We start from the raw sequence: 5,165 nt of genomic DNA, 5'->3' as shown, positions 1-5,165 counted from the left end.
TGTAGCTGAAGGTGGTTGAACACAGACATGAACATTGAAGAACAGTCATGTGGAGACAGGACCATCTATAAGGGGGAATAAAGGGGAGAGATTTTTGGGATCCATCCATAAAGTCAGTAAAATGATGGTTTATTGTTCTATGAATCTGTGACAACCACATTTATTTATTCATCTGAATAATATCCACTGTTATCCAGTTATGTTTATTATTATTATAGTCATCTTAAAGATGTAAATCATTGTTTTTATTAGAAATAAAATGGGTTCAAAGTGATGAAATCATGAAAAAAGTGTTGAAATGGGATTTTAATTGGATTGGCCAAAAACAGACAGAAAAAATGGTCAAAAGGTGCCAAGTGTCAATATTGAAACATTAGTTGAAACTAAAGTGCCAAAAATGTAAATCCTTGTTTTAATCAGAATTAAAAGTGACCAGAAATGGTGGAAAAGGGGGTGAAATAGGATTTTAAAAACCACAGAAGATGGTTAAAAGTGGCAAATTAGAGTGGACAAAAACGGACAGAGAAAGTGTCAATATACTGTGTGTGTATATATATATATATATATATATATATATATATTGTAAAAGTGCCAGAAATGGGGGGAGGGGGGTTGGAGTAATGTAAGTTTAAAAAAAATTAAAAAAAATTAGTTTATCCCAGCAAATAATGGGCATGACAAATTGTGAATGTGGTTAGATTGGCAAAAATAAACATAAAATATGGTGAAAAGTAACAATAATGGGTCAACATATGAGACTTGAGGTGGAAAATAGAAAAAATGTGCAGAAAATGCATTGAAATATGATGGATAAGTGTCAGAAATGGGATTAATGTAGCAAAAATACATTAAAAGGAGCAAAAATATGGTAAGAAAAAGTGATGAAAATCGGTTAAAATATGAAAAGTTTGATGCAGTTGCAGAAAAATGGTTAAAAAATAATCAGCAAAAATGGGCTCAAATTATTCAAAAAATATTTTGAGTTTCTTCAATGCCTCCCAGTGTCTCGCGGCCCAAGGTTGAGAACCCCTGCACTAAGTGATAAAATGGGGCGGATTTACTGTTTCCAAAAAGGGAAAAGTTTGAGTTTTCAGTTATTGAAACAATGTAAATTTGGGAAAAGGGAATTTTTTATGCTTTTGTTTTGTGTTGTTGTTTTAATGGGAACGTGTAATGAATGCAAAGCTGCTGAGAGGATATTTCATGTGTTATTTAGTTATTATGTTGTATTTATTAGAAGGTGTTCTGAAGCTGCTGCTGCTGTGTAGGATCGTTGGCTCAAAGAACAAATTAGAGGTCAAAGAAAAGCCATTGTTTGATTTAAAACCGTGCAAATCCCAAGGATTAGCGTCTCCACGCATCTTTTGTTTCTCTCCGTCCATGCATTCCAACAGCACAGGAGGACATGGACCAGCTCTGGGACACGCCCTGCCCTCATGTGCACACTCGTCCTCTGGCCTGATAGTCACTCCTCTAATAATGAACACGTTATTGCCATATTGTTGACGTTTGAATGCTTTCGCTCTGCAGCTGCAGCTCCGTCTGCGCTTGTTTGCACTCGTTTGTTCACTGGAAAGACGTTTAAGGCTCAGTCAGTGTGGGAACAACATGATAGTAGGGTGGACTGGGGCACAAATCAACCTCGTAAAAGTCACTAATGCTAAACATGTGGCTCCTAATTTTAATTTATTCTTCCACGAAATCAATTTTTACCTATTTTGCTTTGGCTTTTTTCAGACTTTAGCTTCCTTTTGCCAATAAATATCCCTTTTTTCTTATTGTTTGTACATTTTTGCAAGTTTTTTTGACACATACAATTTTTGTCTTTTCTTTAACTGTTATTGCCACTTTTCATCCAAAAAGGCTACATTTTGTCGAATAAATACCACTCGTTTCTTTTTTTCCTATATTCACATGTTTCCTCCTGGGTTTTTTTGGCGCTCTTCACTGCATTTTGGTCACTTTTCACTCTTTTCGTGCTGTGTTTTTGCCAATCTTGGACCATTTTTTGTCGCTTTACTTTCCATGTCTGCCTCCACTCGCTCGTAAAAACATAATAAACGGGACTAATAATGGAATAATAATAATGGAGCAATAACGATTATTCCACATAGAATCTAAATGAAAATACTAATGAAAATGTAGCAAAAATATGGCAAGAAAAAGTGATGAAAATAGATTAAAATATTTCAAATTTGGTTTGCTGTAGTTGTAGAAAAAGGATTAAAAAAAAAGAAAGGAAAAATGGGCTCAAATTGTAAAATATTTCATCTGACGACCCCCTCCCAGTGTCTCACGACCCAAATGGGCTCCAGGCCCCAAGGTTGAGAACCCATGCATTAAGTGATAAAATGGGATGGAGTCACTGTAGCGCAAGTGAGGGTTCATCTGTCAATCAAAGGCTGCTGTGATTTTATTCAAACGCCATGTAGGGACCGAAAAACAGGCAACAGTGGACCGAGAGTGGGGCCCGCACCGCGGTTTGATAACAGGAATGAACCCCTGAGCCTTTTAGTCGCATTTTTAAAGTGTGTGTTGATCGTTGTGGTTTTTCCATCAGGACTGAAATACGTCTCGTGTCTGAATCCATTTGTTTTTTTTTAAAGACGTAAGTTGTTTTTTATTTTTTCATACTTGAGTTTTGCGTCACATTTGACTTTTCCCGCCTTTTCCTGCTCACCTCCACCAATCCCATCCTGTCTCTCTGGAACGGTTTAATAAACCCTGAGAATAACGTTATTGATGAAAGAAGAAATAAAACCCTGCATGAACTTTTTGCTGTGAGTCAGAAAAACTGCCTCTTAGTGTTTAGTTTGTTCACTGTAGCCATGGCAACCGGTCACTCCCTGATGTTTGATCATTGATGAGATGATGCATGTTTGATCCATCAAGTCCTCTGACTGCAAAAGTTAAATACGTATATTACATTTTTTTTTTTTTAAGATTAACTTGGAAATCTAATGCAAGATATCGATTTAGACCATGTGTCAAACTCATGGCTCGGGGGCCAAATTTGGTCCTTTTGAGCAGCCAATTCGGCCCGCAGGAGAAATTAAAAATGACAGAGAAAACATAAATCATTGTGTAAATGAAACTCAACAATATTTGTTGGGGATCACAGTTGGTGCTTATATCACATCATTTTTAATAACAAAGTTCTAACAAAGTTCTTCAATTTTCCTCAAATTGACTTATTATTTCCCTTAATTTAATAGATTTTAGTCACAAAATCTAGAAAATTTAAAGTAAAGATCCTGTCGGGACTGATTTCTATCACTTATTGCTTGAATATTGTCAGATTCTTACATATTTAGTATTTTATTTTTACGTAGAAGTGCAAACTATGGCACAATAATGTTGAAATTATTTGTTTTCCTGCATAAAATCTGTGGCCCGCTTGAGATCAAACTGCTCCGTGTTTGGCCCCTGAACTAAAATGAGTTTGACACCCTTGATTTAGACGATTTTATAACACATCGAACAAACAACACTGTTGTTCATTGTTCTGTAAAGGGCTTTGTATCCATGTAAATTACAACTCTGACACACACACACTGAACGACAGTATAAATAATGTAAATACATGTATGTAGGGTATATATACATACACCCCAGTCATTCCTAGATTTTAAGGCAAGGGTCAAGCATATGTGGTGGGGTGGGGGGGGTCTATCTATGCATCATTGCACAGAGGATATGATGAGGAGGCTGTAACTGTAACACTCCAAGCTCTGCTGTCTGTAACGCGTCGTTCAACCGATACGTCATCTGGTTTTTTTTAGACGACAAACGGCACATCTTATTGTGAAAATCTCCTGAAACGTAAAAAATCTGTGATGTGTTTTCAGTCGCAAAGCAGAGAAATCAATCGACCCTGAACAATACGCTTATTAAAAAGACCAAAAATCATTATAATTTAATTTTGTCTTCTTTTTTCAAACTCATGGCCCGGGGGCCAAATCTGGCCCTTTGGAGCATTCAATTCAGCCTGCAGGAGAAACTAAAACTGACAGGGAAAACATGAATCATGTTCTAAATGAAAATCAACAATATTTGCAGGTGCTCACAGTGTTCCCGGTTCTTAGATTGATTTAGATTTCAATCATTTTTACATTAAACTGTTGAAAAAAAACCTCAAATTTCTGACAAAAGCATTACATTTTCCGACTGACAGTTGGCAATGGAAACATGTCAGGAGATCAAAGTAAATTCAGAAGACTTTTTTTGGAACGTCAGGCGACACCCGTCGTTCAGTCGATACATCGCCGGGTTTTCTTAAGAAGACAGATGGCTCGTCTTATCGTAAAAATATTTGGAAACGTTAAAAATCTGCAATGTCTGGTTCGTCGCGAAACAGAAAACTACTTTGCTTGAAAGCCCTGAGCGATATGCTTATTTTTAAAAAAGAGCCAAATTTATTACAATTTCCTTTTGTCTCCTTTTTTTAAATGAAATGTTGTGGTTTCATTTATTAAGACAACCTTTTTCAGGATGTTGACTTTGATCTCCTGGCATATTGCTTTGATGGTTATTTATTAGTTTTTTCTGGGTGTGGCCAACTTGACAGTTCTGTCAGACTGGCCTTGCCCCCCCTGTCACCCAGTGGTCTCTGGAGAAGAGAGTCCCAGGTATGGGAGAGTCCCACAGATGCCTCTGAGGAAGACTGGCAGTTGGCAGTCCAAACATGTCAGGAGATCAAAGTAAATTTCCTGAAATAAGGTGTTTGAATAAATGAAACCTTGACATATTAAATTGATTAAACTTGATTAGAAGACAACATATCTGACCTGATTGCATGTAGTCCCCTGACCTTACATTTAGAACCAAAGTTGAACCTCTTGGTATTTAAAAATCACAGATTAAATACTGACTACAACCGTAAATGTCAGTATTTGAGCCCTAAAGGGATATAGTGGCTCATAAAGGCTGGAAATGTCCTGAAAACGCTGCAATTGTAGCTTTAAAAGGTTAAAAACCTTTTTCCAAATTGTCCATTTCTGATTGCGATTAAAACGCGTGAGGAGTCCGAAAAAAGGTTGATTAACGGAAGGCGAGAGTTTTCCCTGAAGCCGCGTTAAAGACACAGAGTCTGGACTGAAAAGTATTCTTTATCCTGTAGTTGTTGTTTTGTTTTTAATTTAAGCTAAAATGACCATTATTGGAGC

The sequence above is a fragment of the Gouania willdenowi genome, chromosome 8 (assembly GCF_900634775.1).
Source record: "Gouania willdenowi chromosome 8, fGouWil2.1, whole genome shotgun sequence".
Taxonomy (NCBI): Eukaryota; Metazoa; Chordata; class Actinopteri; order Blenniiformes; family Gobiesocidae; genus Gouania; species Gouania willdenowi.
The sequence above is the reverse complement of the archived record's forward strand: the minus strand, read 5'-3'. Positions refer to the sequence as shown.